The 10,455-nt window shown below is 36.2% G+C and overlaps 1 long non-coding RNA gene across 1 annotated transcript in view; it reads right to left on the bottom strand.

Moving 5' to 3' along the window:
• Nucleotides 1-1,722: 1,722 nt before the first annotated feature.
• LOC116154057 (uncharacterized) overlaps nucleotides 1,723-10,455 on the bottom strand; it is a 28,193-nt gene continuing 19,460 nt past the window's right edge. Inside the window, exons 2-3 of the long non-coding RNA XR_004137901.2 lie at nucleotides 8,766-8,857; nucleotides 1,723-1,832 (exon numbers count right to left, since the gene is read on the bottom strand). This is a non-coding gene — a long non-coding RNA (uncharacterized LOC116154057). The remainder of the gene's footprint in view (nucleotides 1,833-8,765; nucleotides 8,858-10,455) is intronic.

Raw genomic sequence — 10,455 nt, 5'->3', positions numbered from 1 at the left:
TTCTTGCACATCTTTTTGCCCCTCACATTTTTTATTATGGTAAAATTTACTAGTTTAAACATTTGAAGTGTGTAATTTATTGGCATTAAGTAAAATCACATTGCTGTGCATCAAACACCATACCCATTTCCAAAACTTTTTTATTGTCCCAAACAGGAACTCTGTACCCATTAAAGAATACCTCCCCGTTCCTCTCTCCCTGCTCCCCAGCCTCTGGTAACCACTATTCTATGTTCTGTCTCTTCCTTATTTTTAATTGTATGCATTAAGCATTACCCTGATGACCGTCATCCTGTTTTGTACCTGGGGATGCCATGTTTTATTAACCATCTCCATAATTCTCTACTGGCCAGGCATTCCTGGCTGCCACTCTGATTTTGCTGCTCATTAACATAATTATAATCCCCTGGCTTCTGGCAGTTAAGTCACACCACCTGGCTTTTATTGCATCAGGGCCCTACCATCGCTTTTGCTATTAGCAAGCTAGTTTCTGTGATAGCCTCTACCATCAGCTCTAGCCTACAGAGAAGAGCTATCACTGATCATTTTATGATGCTAATGATGCTCACACCAGCACATTTCTTATGGTCTTGGTAAACAGTGTGTTCTCTAGGCCTTCTCAAGGAACATAGCCCTCTTTTGACTCTTGTGGCCTCACATAACTGTTCCAGCAGACCCAAATCCCTGAGTCTTTTATTTCCTTCCTCTACCATCTGCCACAGCAATTCCGGTATTTCAATCTCACTCACCCTGGGTGACTTTTTCCTGGCTTCTGCTAGAAATCCAAGCAACAAATTTGCATCATCTCCTGGCTTTTTGAAAGAATGTCAAATCCTGTCTCCAAGTTAATAAACTCTTCCTTATCCAATATTATGGTCCAGCCCCTTGACTGAGTCCCTGCTTCTGCTGTATCCAGGTCTCTAAGTTCTCGCTTGGCCCCTGCCTGCTCCCTATCATAGCTCTGTTAGGGTGTATTTTATTGTCTTCCTCATTAGGGCCAACACTTCCCTGACTGCATTAAGTCTTAACACTTATTTTAGATTTGATGGCCAGGGGGAGACATCCTGAGAGGGCATCTGTTGCTCTGTGTGGGAGAAACCTCTGTATTATCTCTCCATGTGGAGAAGTGCTAGTTCTTAATGGAGAGAAGTGGGACTATTCTATAATTCAGAAAACAGTGGGGGGGGGGGGGTCAAAATCTTCAGGGATATCCACCTAGATGTCCCTATACCATGAGGCAGAATTTGTTACCCATCTAGGACTCCGATTTCAGCGTGAGAACCATGTCTCGATTAAACATTCAACCATCTTTGAAGCTTAGCAACTCTGACTGTTGAACACTGGTCTTGACTGTCATCCTTTTCTGCTTGCCCACTGCTTGAGAGGGCTGCTGCTTAGCTAAGAAGCTCTCCTGCTCTCATACTTAATTTTCACTTATTTGTTAATTTCTTTAAGCTTTTCATTATCCACCTTTAGGGCAGCAACGAACTTAGTGAAAATTCTTTCATTCCATTAATTTTATATTTATTAACCCCCTTATACTGTTCAAATGCCTGACTCCTCACACTATTCACAGTATAGCCCTCCAGCAGAAAGTCTCCCAGATGACCACAGATGTAAGTTTTAACTACTGGAATAATCCCTTGTGCCAGAGGCTGTCAGTGCTTCACCCGCCACTCAATGGGATCTACATTGCCAGCTGAGGAGTGAGTGACAGCCCCCATACCCCCACCTTACTGTGTGACTTCTCAGTCCACACCTGGTACCGGTTGTTCCCATTGAGTTATCTGGTCATCAGATGCTAAGAGAAAAATTTTGCCGCAGGGTTAAACCTAGAAAAGAAAAAGAGAGTAAGGAAGAGGCAATCAGTCTACCATGTAAAATTCAGAACATCTTTGCCAGCCTGGTAGGGAGCTCTGGAGCAAAGATTTATGTTGCAGGAAAGCTAACTGGGTGTAGCCCTTTACTTAACTTTAATCAGCCTTTGACTGGGAGCCAATGTAAAGTTTGACCTTGGACTAAAAGCTAAGGCAGACCTTGAAGGAGCTAACAGCTGGAGGTTATCAGCTAACCACGCTCCTCACAGCTGAGCAGTGAGTCTCTTGAAGAGGGATCTGCAGGCCACATCGTTATGTCTGCCACAGCACTCATAAAGTACCTGCTTCTTTATTTTGATGTTTTAATCTGTTTCTGATTATAATAATAAATCCAGGAATTGGAAGCTTCAAACATTGCCCTTGCTTGAGATGTCCTTCATCTCGCTGAGGGAAAGGTAGTCACACATGGCAGGTAACTGGCAGCGTTTCACTCCAAGAGAAACGGCCTCAAGGGGAAATGCACTCATTGTACTGATTAAGTCATTGTCTTATTGATTTGAAGTATGTGCTCTAACCTGCTCTTTAACTTTTCATATATTTAATCCTTGATTTCAGTGCAAAGGATTGAATCCTGCTAAGACATCTTTCATGGGAGATATTAATTCAGCAATCTAAGGATTTTTAAAAAATATAAGAGAGATTTTGGAAATGTTCAAATTAGAAATATATTACTTGTTTGAGGAAATCCACATAGAGAAATACTGATAATTAGGCACCTAGGATATATGTTTTCCTGTCTAGGCCACTATAGTTCACGTAATGTGATAATTTAAGGCTGTTTAAATTTTATTTTTTTATTCTCTATGAAAAATAGACTTAACCACTAAATGAGTAGTTAGTGAATAATATTATGAAAAATCTCACTTTTAAAGGCTTCTAGAAGCATACAATTTAATTATGTCACTTATATGTACTTCAACATTTATTATACTTCAACATTTATTATACTTGTTAATTAAAGCAGGTCCCCAAAGCGCCCTGGTTTCCAACCATGTATTAACCTGGCTGGAAGTACCCTATATATTTTAAGGTAAAGATATTTAATAAAAGTACTGTATAAAACAGTCATTTTACTAACCCAGATTGGCCTTCCCTCTCAGGAGAACAAAAGTACATGAAAGTAAAGAGTTTCACTTGAATGTTGTATAGATAAGGTTTTTTTTTTTTTTTTTTTTTTAAACTAATCCACATTGGTCTTTGCCAGTGCACTATGCACTCTGGATACTTAAGGTTGACCTACTACAAACAAAATGACTAATTTATTATAGGCATGATGGGGAAAATTGCTATTTACAACAACTGCTGCCTAAGGAAGGTAGATACTATAAAATAATTTTTTTTCATTGAGTCATTAAATAGATTTGACTATGCAAATCTGGACTTTGAGTTGATTTTCAAAGCAGTGCTCTGATGATAATTTGAGCTCCTCTGGAAAGATGTTGAGAAGGGGGATGTGGGATAGAGGAAGAAAGGATCAGTGTGATGGGGAGAACCTGAAATTTTAAGTAGATTAACAGGGCCAGTGGTGGGGGGGAAATCCTGGAATGGGGTGTGTCAGAGGTTTAATACTAAAAACTTTTTTTTCCATTTTTAAAATTCTAAGTTCTGTTCTGGCTTCTTCAAATATTCAGTAGAATCTGTCATGCCCACAAATTTCTTGTTTGAGAGCCAGAATATTTTCTTGTTGTTTTGAAGTTTGCTTAATTGTTTTAAAGAATTACAGAAAGGGACTGAAGCTAAATTCCCTGACTGGACTGACACAAATTAGAGAGGAACATTATCAGCATGAAAAAATTAACAGAATTAACTCAGCAGAAGTTGAAGATGACCATGAAGATCTAAGCCACCTCTACGTTCCACCCCTACTCCCTAGTCCCTGGTAATTAACAGAAATCTTGGGAAGTTTTTTGAAATGTCTACAAATAGTGCAATTAGGATTCAAGTCTATTAGCTAAGTCTTAGGGGGCAGGTGATCTGGTTAAAATAAGTTGCACAGGGATACTGGAATCCAAGAATAGAGCCTCATTAATAATGGAATGAAGAACTCAAAAAAGTTTCCGCAGTGATTCATCTCAGTTTCTTTGGCTGCATTAGCTTTTTAAATTTTTATTTTTATTGTGATAAGAAGACTTAACATGAGATCTACTCAGATTGTTAACCTATTTGCAAAAGTCAGAACTATTTTCACAGATGAACAGCTAATGTGTTTTTTAAAGTCCTCTGTGGGGAAGCAGGTTTTCAATCTCCAATAGACAGAGTATTGTACAGCAGATCTTTAGAATGTACTCAACTTGCACAGCTAAAAATTTATACCTGTTGCATTTGTTTTTATTCATCTTACTTGAAGACTTTTTTTCTCCACAAGGTAGAAAACTTGACTTCCAACAGCTACCAGGAAGGGATGATTAAACTTTCTGGATCCTAAATCTCTTAAATCCTGGGGAAAGGTCTGATTTTTCTTGACTCAGATCATTTCGGATGATACTCTCTGCACCAGCCAACTGTGGTATTATATCATTTACGTTGTATACCAGTACAAAGATTTTGTTTTAGAGCACTAGTATTCTGAGATATATTATTTCTATGTTCCCATCGTCATCCATTTATTCCTCTGACATATGAATTAGGAGCTTTGCATCCCCCAAAATGTAACAGGTGTTTTAATCCACTGGTTATAGAATATTATAAACTGCCTTTTCCAATCATAAATCATGTCAATGTTGAAAAATAACATCTACCAAGAGAATTTAGGGACATGGCAGCAAACTATTAATAGAACAATTGAGACAAGGGGAAGTATGCACTTGTTATAGTCAGGAATAGATGATTGATGGTAGAGCAAATTTTTTTTCATGGAGAATTTATGTTACACTCCCAAAAGGCCATCTAGAAAGTCTTCTCTGATTGTTTATGTGTGTATTTTGAATTTAATGACAGTTCTACACATCTTTTAATTAATCACGTTTGTCAAATGATGTTGAAGATAGACACCTAAACATGATCTCCTCAAGGGGACAGTCTGGCTTTAGTAACTAACTAGGAACTTTATTCATTCAAAGAAAGAAGCTTGAGAATATGATATATATTGATTTTCAACTGTTATCTCTTAAATTTCACAGAATATAGAATACTTAGGGTATGTTTAAATATACATTTATGTGTGTAGGTGTGAAATTGTGTATATATGTAAATGTCTTTAATAGGTGATATTTTTTATCTTAATCATCAACATTGTAGTTACACGTTATGCAAACATAATGCTGTCAGACTGGTTGTTCTTTCTAAACTGTTTCCATGGAGAAGGGGCAAGTAGGGAAACAACTCCCTTCTATTTGAATTGTTCTTGCAGTTCTTTCATTTCTTTCATTATTCTTGCCGTTTTGTTATAATATGCCAAAGTAGTGAATTAACCCTAGAACTCTCATTGACTTAACCCACAATATTTTTCCTTTGCTCATGAAACATATCTAGTGCAAATTAGTTACTGGGGTTAGGTAGGGCTTTGGATTCAGTCACTCAGGAACTCCAGCTGGCAGAGACCCCACTACATCATATCTGAATCCATTCAATAGGCAAAGCAGGCTTTAGAGGGCCTTTCACTGGTAATTAAGTGCTTTGCTCTGGAAAAGACCCGTGTAACTCCACAGGTCAAAACCAGTCACATGGCTCTACCTAACTGCAAAAAAACTGGGAAGTATAAGAGGGTACATGACATAATTGGTGAGCTGACACGCTTTGCTATATGATATTCCAAGCCTGTATTTGTTAAGCCAAACAAAAAAAATTTAGTGAAACTAAGTGAAAAATGTTAGATACCAAAGTCCTGGTTCCTTTATCTTTATTCTAAGGGCACAGCACATGTAAAAGATGATGACAGAGTCAGACTTGATGCTGAGGACTGCGCTCTGCCTGCCTCTAACACTGAGCTAGCTCATGAGCTGGATGTGGACTACTCAGCGTACCAGAGAAGTGCTGAGAGTTCTGCCCGGAGAAAATAAGCATATAAAATCCCACACAAAACAAAACAGAATCATAGTTTATACAACGTAAAGTTAATTTCTGGTTGAGAACTTAATGTTATAGGGTTAAAAAATTAGTTTTTTCACTTCCTTCATCAATACTTCACCTTCTTTTTCATCCTCTGTCCCTAATTTCCTTCTAGCAAGGTACAGGCTGAGTGAACAGAACCAATCCATCTCTAGCTATTTGTAAAATACTGCCCCTTTATTCAACATTTCCTCGTATGACCCATATAAGAGTTGCAGCTGATGAAAACCAAATGAGATATTGGTGAGCTGCAACAGTAATCAGAGGTAACCAGTGATATTCACACTGTAGAAAACATTAGGCCTTCTTTTAAAAGATAATTAAATAATACCTTTAAGATTATTCTTTTCATTTAATAGCAACTTAAAGAGTAATCTGAAAGGAATGTGCTGATTTTAGTGAGTACAACGTGTGTAGCTGTTTAATAAAATATCACAAACTGGTCCTGAATTAGACTCAGCAATTCCAGTTGCATGCAGAGAGAATCTTCTCTGGTGGAGAAGCCTGTAGTGAGTCTTATTTATAAGAGCAAAGTTATTTTTGCTTCACACAAATAGGAATACATACTTATACAACAGTTTGGAAAAGACTCTGTGGAACATAGGTCTGGATGAATTTCTTGTGGTACCTATTTTTGCACTTTTTAAAAAAACATTGAAATCATTATTGTGGGTTCATAGAGATGAACCATCTGTCACAAACCAGAATTAACATTTATTGTAACTTATTAAGAGAGGAAAGTTGATAGCAAAAACCATTTAAAGTGTAAAGCTGGCTATCAAAAATTCTCCCCCAGAGGTCTTTAAAATAGATTAGATGTTCATCTGTGAATATAGTTCTGACTTTAGCAAATGGGTACTTATCTCATATGACAGAATCACTGAAAAGCTGAGGAATGCATGGAGAAGGAAGGCAGAGGAGGGTGAGCACTTTGTGTGTGTGTGTGTGTGTGTGTGTGTGTGTGTGTGTGTGTGTGTGTGTGTTGGGTGGTGGGGAGGGAGAAGGAGAAGAGAGTGGAGAAGAGAGGAGAGGCTGTGTTTCCCAGGAGAACGTACACATAACAGGGAGGACACAGGCTCTTTGGACGGAAGCAGAGTGGGGGACTGAAAACCATGAGTTGGCTGAGGGCTTTAGAGTAAGTGACCTGATTTCCAGTCTTCAGCAAAACTACCAAATGGATTATTATGACCAGCTCTCTTATGGAAACCAGTGAATAGGCTAACATCTGCCTTGCTAGGAACTGAACCAAAATCTTACTCTAGAGCAAGACAGACTAAGAGCAAAGACAGATACAATCTAGAACTAAGTTTGGAGATTTGTAGGGAGACTACTAGATTCAATCAAGTAGTAAAGATACAGTCCAAATAGTACCTATGCCTTAGTGCACATCTGACTTACAGAGGCAAGTACGAAACATTATAGTGCTTTATGGCTTGAGGTAAACCCAGGGTAAAGCAAATAATTATGTGACATATCCTTAGGAATTAGGGAATGCCTACAGCTTTGAAAATTAGACAAGAGCCTCTGAGTGGTAGTGGTCAAAGCAGTATAAGTTTCAATCTGTTACTGAGATGTTAAAAAAATACAAGTTAATAAGATGTGCCCCATCTTTTCCACAAATTCCTTCACTTCCACAATTCTAAAATTATGAAGTTTCCTTGTTAAATATGTCCCACTTTTTTCTTTTTTTTTTTTTTTGATTCACTTAGATCACAGGCTAACAATATTGAATTAACCTCCCAAGTGCCACATCTACAGGGAATATATCCTGATTTCTGTTTTTTTTAGAAAAATACAAATAACTAAAGTTTTAAAAAATTTATATGTGCCACAAATACATCACTTAAAAATTAATGCCAATTTACAAAAAATCCAGTCTCATTTTAGTTTTGTTTTGTTTTTGTTGTCTAATCCAGGGAAACTCCTAAATCCTTGGGAACTGGAAAAGAACTGTAGGGATTGAATGTATCGTAGACTGCAATAGCTTCTCTCTCCAAAAAGAACTGCAGTCATTCCTAGTAAGTGTTATCTTAAATGTTATCTTGTTCTGTTTGTTACCTGCAGTATGAAGCCTACTTAGAACATCACAAAGTTTACCTGTTGACTCTAGGTCAGTGATAATCAACCATTTTATTTTTAAACTATGTCTGTTTTCGATGAACAAAGCTTATTTCTCTCTAAGCCCATTTTGAATATATTTCTCTCAATGATATCCCCAAGATTCCCCCACCCCAAGAATCTCCCAAGTAAAAGGTAGTCTACCTTTGTTATCTTCTACCAGTAATAAAATGCTTTTAAACTTTATTTCTTATAATTTGCATTATATGTCCAAAAAATTGTTTCATTTTCTAAGTATATACCTAAATGCTGTTGAGGAAGAATTGGGGAAGGATGACTTGCTGAGTCTCTGATCCTTTTTATTATGAAACTGTAATGCCAGTGGATATCTGTTGTTTTTGGAGAAAAATGCATGTAAGAGTTTTGTTTTAGTTAAAATGCTGCATCTTGACTTGGGCAGTACCTATGAATATAATGGGATATTCACTCCTCTGATTAGTTTACATTATATAAAAAAGGTGATAGGATAGTCACTCCCATGATTAAGTTATATAAGACCTGAATACAGATAAATTCTACAGGAGAGGAAATACTTTTTTGCTGCCTTGAAAAGCAAATTGCCATATTGTGGAGGGGGCCACATGGCAGGGAGATGTGGTTGACTTTTAGGAGCTAAGGTAGATCCCTAACTGACAGTCAACAAGTAAGCAGAGTCTTCAGTCCTACAATCTCAAGGAACTGGATTCTCCCAACAGCCAACAAACTTGGAAGAAGACACCTGACCTCAGATGAGATTACAGCCACAGCAAGCCCATATCTTCATTGTAGCCTGGTGAAATTCTGAACAGAAAATCCCATTGTGCCAGACTGTTGACCTGCAGAAACATCGAAATAACAAATCTGTGTTCTGTTAGGGAACTGAGTTTATGGTAATTTGTTAAACAGCAATAGATAAGTAAGAGCAATGAAAACACATGTCCATACAAAATCTACATGCAAATATTTATATTGTCTTTAATCAAAATAGCCCAGAAACTGGAAACAACCTAAATATCCATCAACTGGTGAATAGACAAACAATATATGATAAATCCATAAAATGAAATACTACTAAGGAACTATATTATAAACACTATCAAGGAACATCCTCCCCATATATTCAACACCATAAATAAGTCTCAAAGCCTTAACAGAAATGAAAGAAGACAACCATAAAAGGCTCCATACTGTATGAATGTATTTTTATGAAATTCCTGTAAAGAAAATTTTATAGAAAAGAGATCAATGTTTGGCAGAGGATAAGGATAACACTGAAGTGTTTTTATTTTATAGCAGAGTGATGGGTGTCCCTACCCCCTGAAAACCAAGTTTATGATCAATTCTCTATACTAACATTGCACTTTTCCGGGTACTAAAGTCATACTGGGCATAATCTTCCATACCCTGATTTAAATCTCTTTTTGCTACTTACATAAATTTGTAGAAAAACATATATGTATGTGTGTGTGTGTGTGTGTGTGTGTGTATTTCATCGTTCTCTCCAATTGTATGACTTTTTAAAAAAATTTCAAGTTAATGTGAACAACTTCTTTCTCCTGAATTCCAACAACACTAACAGGAAGGTTAGCTTATCTTATTTTTTAAACTTTTTCCATAACTGTAGTTGGAATGGCAGCAACATAATAAAATGTTCCTTAAAATTTTTTTCAGTTTCCTTGTAATCTACATATATAAATCACAGTTGATATGCATTGAAGAAAGAACAGATAGCTAATTCATTAATTTTGTATTCTTGACCTCTTGCTTATTTATATTTCAGAGCGATTCTATCTTGAATACTGGCTAAGAGTCAATGGACATTTTTTGGGTAACTGCTGTGTATATTTAATTCACCAAATATTTTATTTCATACATGAATTTTTGGTTAATCACATATATTCATTTAGTAAACTTTATGTCTCTTAAGTAAATTTTGTTTATGAAATGTACACAGAAACAATTTCAGTAAATTTAAAAATAGCTATAAATAGCCACAATTTGTCCAATTAAATTATCATGGATATTTAACACAAATTTTAAACAATTTCTCTATATCGAGTTTCTGACATACCAATAAACATTTTAGAGAGTAAAAAATTTAGAGTATCCTGTTGCAAATAACATTGCAAAGTTTTGCTGACTGAAGATCTGGTTAATAGCTTTAGTAGTAAATAATACAGTTGCTTTCTTCTTATTTATATCATATTTGACAGTTAATATCTTAGAGGAATAAAATTAATTTATAATTTTTAAAACATTAGACCTTCTTGGGATATTTTAAAGAACCTTCTATTTCTTAATCAGGATTTGTTTCTGTTTGAATTAAGTGATATTTGTGTGTTGAAAACAAAGCTCAAGTATACATAGTTCTTTTCTTTCAAATTTGTGTTAATATGAATGACTAGTATTAATGATGTTTTGTTATTGTTGCAAT

Source organism: Camelus dromedarius, chromosome 7, assembly GCF_036321535.1.
Source record: "Camelus dromedarius isolate mCamDro1 chromosome 7, mCamDro1.pat, whole genome shotgun sequence".
NCBI classification, from domain to species: Eukaryota; Metazoa; Chordata; class Mammalia; order Artiodactyla; family Camelidae; genus Camelus; species Camelus dromedarius.
The sequence above is the reverse complement of the archived record's forward strand: the minus strand, read 5'-3'. Positions and strand labels throughout refer to the sequence as shown.